This window comes from Lissotriton vulgaris, chromosome 1_1 (assembly GCF_964263255.1).
Source record: "Lissotriton vulgaris chromosome 1_1, aLisVul1.2, whole genome shotgun sequence".
Classification (NCBI taxonomy): Eukaryota; Metazoa; Chordata; class Amphibia; order Caudata; family Salamandridae; genus Lissotriton; species Lissotriton vulgaris.
The window spans coordinates 672,407,930-672,420,109 of NC_141685.1; the positions used below are offsets into that span (position 1 = coordinate 672,407,930).

Genomic DNA, 12,180 nt, shown 5'->3' on the forward strand with positions numbered 1-12,180 from the left:
AGAGAGGCGTGTTCAAGTCACCCATACTAGAAACTACAGATTTCTCTGGAGCAGGAGCCTAACGGCTCCGCCCCCAAGCGAAACCTAAAAAGAGCCTGCCATTGGTGCATTTTCAAGCACATTTCAAAAAAGCAAGAACATGAATAAATCATTCTATATACTCGCACATTTCATCTTTTCCCTCATTATCTTTCATTCTTTCCGTCATCACACTTACTCCTACCCATAACCTTGTACTTAATCCTACTTACGCTTAATCATATTTTACATCTCTATTTACTCTGAGTCCTACAGTTACTTCTACTTACTCATACTTACACACATTTGCACCTACTCAGTCCTATTTACAATAAACCATACTTCTAATTAGTCCTACACTTCTTACTCCTTTTCTTGCTTATTTCTCTTCTTACTACTATGCTGACACTTCACCGCAAATACAAAATGTAATAACAGTGAAGGCTCGCAATTGATACCAAATGTAGGCTGTCCAACTAGAAAAGTACTGACTAGCTGTCACCTGAGGCAGAATCCAACTTATGCGTACCATATTACTAGGAAAACAATTTTGGTGAACATAATAAACGGTTTAAAAAGAAGCACGCCACTCTTTCTTCTAAAACGGAATAGCCCCTCAATAAATATCTGATCCCAGAGGTGATATTGTGTAAAACAGCCAGGGAGTGGAAGTAGGGTGGGCCCGGGGGCGAGAAAATCACCTTGACGCCAAGTGCCACGGCTTCTCTTTTGCCTTTCAAAAATAGTTATTTAGAACCTGATTGACACCAGGATTATATTCGATTTAAAAAGTGATAGTTTACAGTTGCTCTCCTTGTCTAAGCTCGCAAAGCACAGGGGCCTCCAGCAGGTCGGACAGGGAGTTGTAGAAGACTTTTCTTTGTTAGGTCGAGGCCTGCCAATGCGCAAGCATTGCAGCTCGAGACATATAGAGGTGGATCAGGAAAGTTGACCAGGGGGCTTTGGCAGGCGGATTACGCAGAGTGCATGTGCCCGTGCACGCGCTTGCCATTTGCTCCCCGAGCCGCCTCGCATCAGACCCGCCACAGCAATGCCAAGAGCTTCAGATTTCAAAGGAATGCTCTCCCCCGCCCCCCTCTGCGCAATGCCACTCCGAAGACTTTTTTTTTACACCCCATATGCTCGAGCCTTGGCATCAGACTTCAAAGGGATCCCCTCCCCAGCCCCCTGTCGCCAGCGCTTCCCTCCCACTCGCTCACTCCCCTGCTCCTTTCGCGGCCGATTTTCGTTTTGCGGCCGCTATTGCGGCCGCTAATGCTTGTTTTTTTCGGAAGGTCATATCATCAGTTTGTAAACTCTATATTGTCCATTTGTCCCGTGGTTTTCTTTTCACCTTTTAAACATGAATTCAGTCTAATGTATTTTCAAGTGAAACCCGCTTTTGAAACTTTTTCGCCCGCAAATCTCCTGTTCCTCAAGTTTAAGGTGAAGAGAAGTTCTGCCCGCTGTGGCGCAGAGTAATAATAGTGTCAGAGGTTTTTGGCATGGTGATCCTTGCTTGCCTCGTTTGTCACCATTTTGTTTTTACTAAGTTACTTCATCAATATAATTATACGCGTTTGTTGTTTTGTCTATCGACAAGAACGTAATTTACAGCTTAAAAGATGGAAATCCTATTTTGAGGTCCCTCCCCTGTCTGGCACTTCCAGACTGACCGTTTAACCTAATTTGTGAAAGCTTGACTCCGCATTTCATCATGCTGAGGTTGAAAAGCATGAGCACTCGAATGAGGTAATATCACCTATTGTTTCCAGTGCTTTCATTTAGTGCTCATAATTAACCATTATGGCATTTATATCTACTTACAACTAGCTTTTTCCTCGCTTGCCAATTCTTATTTCCAAGTCAATGTTTTTCAACCCCTCATATAACAAGCATTGATAAGGTCAATAGGTCTGGCACTGGCTGCCGAGCTACCGACTTATTCAACCCTCACTTTCTTTTGGTTAAGTATAGCAAAAACCTTTCAAACTGTTCCCCTACACAGGAACAAGTTTATGGACAGACCGGTGACCATCTTGCAATTTTTTTTGTTATAATTTGTTATGAAACCAAGGGGATGTGCTGAGGCAGGCTGCACCCAAAGGTTTTCTGAGCTGCAACCAGCCCCTTACAAAGTAAAACAAGCTTTGGAAACGCCAATAGGGTTACCGTCTGAATGGTTCCCGATGCCATGCACCTAGCTAAAGTCACACACTATCCAGTTGGACATGGCATGGTGACCTGTGGAAACTATCTCATGCTGATTGAAAATCAAAAAGGCAAGTGCGAATGGAGTGCCTTCACATCTTGATTTCATGCACATTAGAAACAAGGTGTAGCTTTTATTTAATGATAATTCATTGAACTGCTATTATTTGCGATGTTATTCGGGTTGTTGATAAATTGAGTCAACCATTCACCATCCGTGCGATCACTCAGCCAAACATTCATGAATGCATATGCTCAGTCTCACACTCATCCACTCATGGTAACACACTACTATTATATTGAGACGGATGGAGGGCTGAGTCAGAAACTCTGAGACTGAAATCGTAGATTTTGCAGGTTACCACATCTTTGATACAGCAATACGTCAAACCACTGAGTTGGCTGTCCAGTTTTCACTCAGATCCACTAACCTTTCAGGAGGCATCGAGCCCACAGCATTCCCTTCACACGACTGGCTCTGCTGGCCATTCAGATGCATGGACATTTCATCCTATCTCCAGATGTTCCCCTAGACTAGTCGCTGGCACGGGGGACTCCTCATTTCAGCAGCCTTTCCGGAAATACACAAGCATTTAATTTGTCAGCTGCCACAACCTCTCCCGTGGCCGCCATGCGGTTGTGTAGAGTTGTCTGCACAGCCTGCAATCAGCCAGGTCGCTTCACAGACCGAAGAAGAATCCGTGAGATTAGCATCTGCTTTATTGTACTGTGGGTTTTTTTAGAGCGCTCAGAAATCTTAGCGCTTCCGTTTAACACTATTGCGTGTTGTTTAGTTTGCAAAAGAATCAGTGGAAATCGCAACTAGACGTAAATAATGGCCCCCTATTGGAAGATGCAAATCCTACATAACAAGAACGTAACACGAAGTGTTTTACAATTGGCAAAATGGTTCAGAAATTTACATGGGTCCCTGTTGTATTCCGATCATGGGCTTGACGGTCGTGGGTTCGAATGCCAGTATCACCCACTCTTTCTGCCGACTTCCGTAAATGACTTGCCTTTAAATATGGAAATAATGACGCGCTGTTTGCAGCTCAAACGGAATAGCGCTCCGAACGGCTGTATGCAGCGCTATAAAAGACAAGTTATTGTTCAGACTCTTAGTGAACCATCCCATTCGCCGTGATGAGATCTGCACGTCGATATATCTCACATTGCCAGGGAAGTTTCCAGGCACTAAGCATAGTGGATAAATGAAAACATCTGTATACTGCCCTGAGAGGAAACGATCCCTATGTTCTATTCATTGGAGCGACCGCGGGTTAATAGGTGTGACGTCATAAATACGGCACTCAGTTCATTTAGACATGTTGGCGCCAAAAGCTTTGTGCACTAGCGCCTCGGGAATACTGCAATCTAGAGCTCAACGCGGCCAGACACCTGTGTTTCACCCTCTCGAGCACAGACCCTATGCACAAACACAGGGGCAACCCTGACACCCAAAAGCTCACTTACGTACATTTGTAGTAAAACCATATATTTTTAAGGTAGTAAACATTTTACTAACTTACATGCATACATCTAATACATTTTGGAGCATATTTACTAACATTACACGCAACGCAGGGCCGCAAGCATAGTTGCTGCGCTGCGTGAAACAGAGAAATGTTGGCACATCTACAAAGATATTGTGCATTTTTGCTGCCTCCTAGCGCTGCCTCGCACCAATGCATGCGCCCTTGCACGACGCAGAGCCACACACACAACCACAGCCACACAACCACACACACAACCACCACAACCACACACACAACCACACACACACAACCACACCTACCACACACACAACCACCACAAGCACACACACAACTACCACAACCACACACAACCACCACAACCACACACACAATCACCACAACCACCACCACAACCACACACAACACCACACACACAACACCACACACACACACACCAACCACACACAACCACACACACACACACACACCAACCACACAACCACACACACACACACACCAACCACACAACCACACACACACACACACACCAACCACACAACCACACACACACACACACACCAACCACACACACCAACCACACACACACACCAACCACACAACCACACACAGCCACACACACACAGCCACACACACACAGCCACACACGCACAGCCACACACGCACAGCCACACACGCACAGCGCCACACGCACAGCCACACGCACAGCCACACGCACAGTCAGTGCACAGTCAGTGCACACTTTCAACAGGCACAGACGCCATCAGTCGTCAGTGCACGCTTTGACCGGGCACAAACACCACCAGCCGCCAGTGCACGCTTTCACCGGGCACAAACACCACCAGCCGTCAGTGCACGCTTGCACTGGCACACACCACCAGACGTCAGTTCACGCTTTCACCAGGCGCACACACACACCACCAGCCGTCAGTGCACGCTTTCACCAGGCCCACACACATCCCAAGGCCCACACACCACCAACAGTCAGTGCACGCTTTCACCAGGCACAGACACCACCAGCCGTCAGTGCACGCTTTTACCAGGCACACACCACCAGCCGTCAGTGCACGCTTCCACCAGGCACACACCCACCAGGCACACACGCCACCAGCCTTCAGTGCACCCATCTACCTGGCACACACACCATCAGCCGGCAGTGCACACTTCCACCAGGCAAACACACCATCAGCCATCAGTGCACAATTTCTATAGGCACACACACCACCAGCCATCAGTGCACACATCAATTGTTAACGCATCCACTATTAACTATTGTAGCAATCGCAGTATGGCGCACTTTACTTTTAAACATATTCATCTAAAGCGCAGCAAGCCACCATTGCTACAAAAATAAATACACTTTTTTTGGCCTACAATTTATAGACTTTTGTTGCAATATTTAGCAATACCAATAGCTCAAACGTAATTAATGCGAGACCTATTGCATTGCAAATGCTTGTTTTTGAAAGTCGAATTCAGAGCTCTTCTCATGGGCTTTATAAAGGCCAGTACTTCGGCATCGCTGCTGGTACTGGGCCGCTGCTGGTACATGCAGCGCAGGTTCTTTGTATTGTAAGAATTGCTCGCCAGAAACGCGTGGGGGGTTTGCCATAATTCAACTTTTGTCATGATTACATGCATCTTCGCATTTTAGTGAAACCATTAGAGGATATTAAATATGCGTGAAATGCCATACCCTTGCAAATGTTTAAGGTGGAGTTTAACCTCTAGCTGAGCGCAGGGGGAGTTTTTATGTTGCTGTTTTCTCCGGCAATTCACACATAATTAATATCCTGTAATGGTTTCACTAAAATGCGAAGATGCATGTAACCATGACAAAAGTTGAATCATGGCAAACCCCCCCAAGCGTTTCTGGCGAGCAATTCTTACAATAGAAAGGACCTGCGCTGCATGTCCCAGCAGCGACCCAGTACGAGCAGCGATGCCAAAGTACTGACCTTTTAGAATGCACCAGTCGCGGCCGTCATGACGGGCGGGGGGTAGAGGGGGTGGAAATGGGGTCCTGGGTGGGAAATGGGGGGAGGCGTTTGTTTAATTAAAAAATATATATAAAGTAAAACTTAACTTACCTTCCTGGGCTACTGCCACCTCAGCTTCTGGATGGTCCGACTCCTAACTCCCGGCCGGACTTTTCCAATCCCTGCATCGTCATCAGCCAGGAAAGGTAGCCTCACTCCTCAGCCAGGAAAGGCAGCCTCACTCCTGACAATCACAACGCTGCAATGACAGCGTTGTGATTGGTGAGGCGCTTTGGAACGCACCCCACCAGGTCCATTTTCCCCATGTAGTTTGCTGCATGCAGCAGGCTACATAGAAAACAAGGGAGAGTGGGAGGTCCAGGTCGAGGGCAGGGTGGGACTGGCTTGCCCACTGTTGTTCATACGGACTGTTTGGTCGGCCCCAGGGCCGACCAAACAGTCAGTGCGCACAAGCCACTCCCACCCTGCCCTCAAGCAGGACCACCCCCTCCCAACGAGGCACTTCTGCTTTCTCGTGGTGCAAGAAAACAGAAACATAAAATAGTAGTTATTACCATTTATGTTTCTGCCTTCTCGCACTGCGAGAAAGCAGTGGGGCAACGCCCCCACGCTCCAATAGGGGAGCCGCCACTGGAGGAGAGAGAGCTTTGGCTCCACTGTTATCATGAAGTGCATTTCTTACTATAAACATTACCTTTTAAACATGTTTAAGGACCTGTTTTTGAAAGATATCCTGTAAAGAACCAATATAATCAACAACCCATGAAGGAGGAAGACGAGAAACTCATCAGAAAAAATTATATCCAAAGTTGTACGATCCACTATAACAAATTTAATGTAGCACATTAGAGCTTTGGGAGGGGTGGCCGACTTGCGGGAGGCCTGCTCCTCCTGGAGGGTTTTGTGCTGGGGGGGGGGGGGGGGGGGGGGGGGGAGCCAGCAACTCAAGTTAGGCTAGTTGGGCTTTTTGGGCTCCTTTTGGGCTGGGTGGGCTGGGTGGGCTGTCTTTGGCTTGTGGCATATTTAGCCGGCCATTTTGGGGAGCTACCCACCATTTTGGTGGTAGTGACCCAGCAGCCGGTTGTAGCTGTACTGGGGGAATCTTTATTTTCCCTCCCACCGCCCCTTTTTTGTATTGTTAGTTTTCTTTTTAGGTTTTGCCTCGCGAAAAGATGCGCTCTGCGCATCTTTTTTGCGCAGGCAAAAACCTAATGAGAACTGTAGTGTGGGTTTGGGTCGGCCCTCGTCATTCATTGGCTGGCTCCATAAATGGAGCCTAGCCATTGGACGAGGGGCCTGTCCGTCAATGCCGGAGGAGACACGGGGGCGTTCCCGAGATTCTTTGGCATTTGCCGACGTCACGCGACGTCAGGCGAAAGCCGGGAACGCCCCCGAATCTGTTCCGGCATTGCCGGCACTTCTGCGTCTCTCCTCCCCCCTTTCCCGCCCCCTCCCGCTTGTTTCCCGATGCTGGCCTCGCAATGGCGCTGCGTCTCTCCTCCCCCTTTCCCGCCCCCTCCCGCTTGTTTCCTGATGCCCGCCTTCCTGCTCCGGCCGTCGTGTGCACAGCCGTTTTGCCCGTGAAAATCACCGCCGCAGCCCCGGGGCCGCGGAGAAGCCGAGGGAACCACCGCTGACGTCACCCGGGAGCCGCGCTGCCATTGGTTCAGGCTGCGGGAGGCTCGCCGGGCGACCTGCGCAGTGAGAGAAAGGACTGCAGGGCTGGGGCAGAATCAGTGCGGAAAGCATCACTTACACTCCCCCTGGTTTCTGGGCGCTCGGCAGTCCGGGCCTTTGTTTCTTTTGTGTGGTTATTACTTTTGTTTATGTTTCATTGTCCTCGCTCACTGAAACGCCCATTTCAGCAGTTCCTTGCTGTTTGCAGATGGGTGGATGATTGTCAACGGATCCGCATTTCACCCGGCCGGTCCCTTTAAGAGGAGGCGCGGTGCCTCCCTCCTCGGTTTGCCAATGGGATCTTTCTCGACTTCTGAAAGAGGCTGAGATAAGAGAGCTGAGGAGATTATCAGCCTTTGAGTGGAGGGAGGGGGACGGGTCACGTGAGCGCCCCCCCATCCAGAGGAACAGTCCGGACACACCCCCGGCAGCAGTCACACCACAGCGAGCTAGAGGGGTGTCCTGCATTCATTCCGGCCCAGGCAAGTGTTCCATAAGCAAAGCCCCCATCCTCTTCTCTGTAACCAAGTGTGCAAATTGGACAAATGGGGCCTTTTGAGGTCTAATTGAGCGTGAGAGAAGGAGCTGCCCAGTTAATGAGGTCTGAGAGAGCTGCCTTTTCATGCCTTCAAGAAGACCCCATACCGTCCCTATAAAATCACCAATCACGTGATATCGCAGAATCTGTCGTGACAGGCGCGCGGAGCGCGGTATCAGGAATGTTAATTAGTGCGGCGATTGTTTCTCTCCATTGACTCCACACGGGGGCTGTCTTTGAAGGCACGGGGGCTTAGCAGGTAGTGCACACAGGGGCACCGCGTCGCCTCTGAGTGCGGATGCACGAACCAGGTGAACACACCCCGTGCAACAGCCGCGCGACTTATTACAAAGGAGGTACATTAATTGCAGGGTTATAGTTTTGGGGCCAGGCGGGAATCCGTTAGACAGCTCCTGTCCCTGCCTTGTTCACCCGTCTGTGCGGTGATAACGGTTCAACTACATTTGTGTCTACACTGGGAGCGAGGTAAGTCTGGTCTTGCAAACACTACAACACCTCATGTTTACTCGTGGTGTAGATAGGGATCATTAAAATACATCATATCTGCCCGTGGTGAGTAAAAGAAAACTTCACGTCCACCTGGGATGAACACCTCTACAGCTCACGTCTACCCGTCGTGCTCTCTAGAGCACCGCACACATACCTGGGTGCACTCAGTGACACTTCATCTCTGCCCGGCCATTGGTCCTCTCAGTAGCAGTCACGCCAGCCCGTGGTGCACTCAGTAACAGTCTGCCACGTTGCACGCAAGAGCACCGCACAGCCACCCGTCGTGCACATCACATATACACGTGATTGCGCACGCACTCGGATCGGATCGTTTGAGGTGCATCATGTTGGAGTAGTGACAACTGATTGTGTTTTGCACAAACCAGCCTAGGATTACAGACACTCACTCATCTCACTTGATGTCATTTGTCCACACATAGCTCCCAGAAACCCCCTGGTTACAAAAATGACACTCCTGCTGTGGAAACATTAACTTTATGATCACATTTAAATGCGTTTTTATAGTGGAAAGACTCATACAAAGTGTTTGTGTACACAAACTACGTTGTGATTTTGAGGCCTTTACGAGTCGTTGGTAACAGTGGGCAGGCCAGAGAAGACTTGGGTAAGGGGCCTGGCTCTAGCAGCCAAAACGAGCTAAGCCATCACCCTCGCTCCATCTCGCTCTCTGCCTCGGCTTTCTCTTCCTTGCTCTTTCCATCCTTCGCTCTCTGTCAGTTTCTCCCTCCTCGGTCCCTTTCTCTCTCTTTTCACCCCTCCTTCGTTTTCTACCTCCTCGGTCTCTTCTTTTGTCTCTTTCTCTTCCTTGCTCTTTCCATCCTTCGCTCTCTGTCACTTTCTCTCTCCGCCCCCTCGTTATCTCCCTCCTCTCTGTCTCTCTTTTTTTCTTTCTCTTCCTTGCTCTTTCCATCCTTCGCTCTCTGTCACTTTCTCTCTCCTTAGTCTGCTACTCTCTCGTGTTATTAAGAGGAACTTTTACTCGTTTAAAATGGTTTTTACTATACACGACTTTGTTGGGATAAAAAAAAGGTGGGGTGAGTCTCTAAAAGGGGAGTGGCCAAAGAAAATAGATCCTTTTCAAGAGGCGTTGCATAGGTGTGGCTCAAAATAAGTACACCATTTCCTGCTTCAAGCAGCACGCCGCCTGACTAAACTCGAGTGCTTCTTTATGAGCGATATCACATCTGGGCACACTACATAGTTACAGATACTGAAACGACAGAAACAAACCAATGCTATTGACTTTACCAATGATATTGTTTGGAAAATTAGAATTGAAAATATTTCCATTCTGAAAATGTGAAAACATTATTGAGGCCTGTGGAAGGGGTAGTGATCTGCCTGCAGTGTGTCACGATCACTAATTTTCACCACTTGGCACAACTTTACTCTGCAGCCTCTTCATAAGACATTTCCTCATTCTCACCACATTCTTCTGAAATTCTCCATATACATATTTCACACTTCATCTCTTTGCTCTTTCACACCCTCTTTCACGCTTTTTTCTTACTGCACTTACCTTGCATCTCGTTCACTTTACCCTTACCCACACACATTCACCTGTAAGTACCTAATTGTCTTTTATTTTCTCATTCTCAATACTTTGACAGCTTGTACACACTGCCTTCAGCCTACTCCAGAGCTCTCAACACACACCCACAACCCGAGTCCCCACAGAACTCTATAGAAGACCCAGTTCACAGAACTCCCAACAAAAGATTGACATGCTGCACGAGAACTGAAAAACATTGTCTAGAAGCCCTTACACTTAGGAAAGCAAATAAAGTAAAACATGTGAAATGTAAACAGGTGCCACATCACTAACATGGATTACCTTAATGGTTGTTACTGTTGAGATATCGACAAGTGTTTTTTCTGTGAAGAACAGCAATTTAGGCCCGATACTGACCCATTTCAAAGTCCGTTTTTTTAAATACTGCTGGTTTGAGACCCTGGCCCACTTCAAACCATAGCATAATAGGTAGTTACATGCTGATGAGAGCAATGTGGCTTTTGGAATACAGGAGTTTTGTCAGTCTTATAGCAAATCCTCTGCACCATACCACCCATCCTCAGACTCTAAAGCTACACCTTACCATGTGTTGTGCTCTCCGCAGACTCATTGAAATTCCCAAATAGCAACGCTTCGTGCCATAACGAAAAGAGTTTGTTCAACCAGTGCTGCCAAAATTGCACCTGAAAAGAGGCTTTCTACAGCAGGTGTAAAACTGCCCCCCTTCCCCCCAAAAAAACAAACAAGTTCCTTGCCCTCCTGCCGTTAACAAGTGAAGAGCAGCTAATAACGATAGATTTCATAAGTCTCACATGCATTCGTTTCCTAACGCATAAAATAGAACTTCAACAAATAACACAGACTGAAAACGGCCGCGGCAGTACATATCTGGACCACTGCCAACGACCTAGCAAGTTATTTTTGTCGCAATCAATAAAACACACTGCTTTTGCCAGCTGGGCCACTTGGAACTAAAAGGGTCTTTAGTTTGCATACACAGCATTTAGACTTTAGGCCCCAATAAACAAAAAAAATCGAAAATGTATTCACATAAATTTCCTCCTGCGCTTGAGGGTAAATTTACATATTTTATACAATTAACAAAGGAGTAAGGTTGTTGCAGGGTTCCGGGAGCATTTTTGGAATTTTGTTTTATAGCCATGCAAAAGTAATTTAACATACTGAACACATCGTATATCTGCAGTTCAATTCCCCATACAACGTTTTTATTTTATTGTGCTCCCCAAACCATTCGCTATCACCCACTATTTCAGTGGTTGTTTTCCTACAAATTCCAAGCCGGCCGAGCCTCCGCCGTGTCATCGGGAGGAGGAGGAGTGGAGAGCAGGAAGTAGCCTGCGTCATTTGTCCCGAGGCTCCCGAACAAAGGAGGAGCCCCAGGGAAAGAGCAAGTCCCGCCTCGGCCCCGGAACGAAGTCCAGGTGAGTGCTTTGTTTGCTGGGGCTAGGGGAGGCTCCCTCCCGCTACCCGTGTGTCCGTTCCCGCCCCCGCACCCCCCCCCCTCTCCCCCTCTCCGTGTGTCCGTTCCATATGAGTCAGTGTTGGTGTTTGCTTATTTTAATCCGCCCCCCACCCCCTTCTCAAGCTCTTTTTTACACATATTGTATAAACAAAGACAAGCAAAGTTACCTATAGAACATCAGATCTACAATAGACGGGCAACATTAGTCTGAAGGGATGCATCTGCATGACGTGTGACTGACTTTACCCAGCCCTTGCTGCCTTTCCCAGGTGCCACTGCCAGCATTTCGGCAAATACGGTAATTTCCCTGTAGCTGGCATCTAACAGACTGGGTTCAGCCCCACTCATTTTCCCGAGAAAATGTCTTGTCAGAAAACGTTCTAATGGAACTAGATAGATTTTATTTGTGAGGCGTCAACCTGTCAAAAAATATCCCAATTCCTCCGAGTTCATGCATGAATGTCAGGCAGCACTAGGCTGAAAGAACCCTGTTTACAGTTTCCAACTTGTGCAGTCTGCATTTCATGAATTAAGTCAGACAAATTCCTAGAAATATATATGAACTTTAAACCCCTTAAATACACAAAGAACAGGTGCTTGGCTTGAGTTGAGCCAGCAGCCCCTCTTGACAGGCTGTGGGTTTGGGGGGGGGGGGGGGGGGCTTTGTGTGGCTGTGTGTGGGGGGGGCTCTGTGTGGGTGTGTGTGTGAGGAG

The 12,180-nt window shown here is 48.0% G+C and overlaps 1 protein-coding gene across 3 annotated transcripts in view; it reads right to left on the bottom strand.

Annotated features, from left to right (window-relative positions):
* Nucleotides 1-12,180, bottom strand: part of CDC14A (cell division cycle 14A) — a 541,681-nt gene that overhangs the window by 189,390 nt on the left and 340,111 nt on the right. The gene's annotated exons all lie outside the window — the stretch shown is intronic.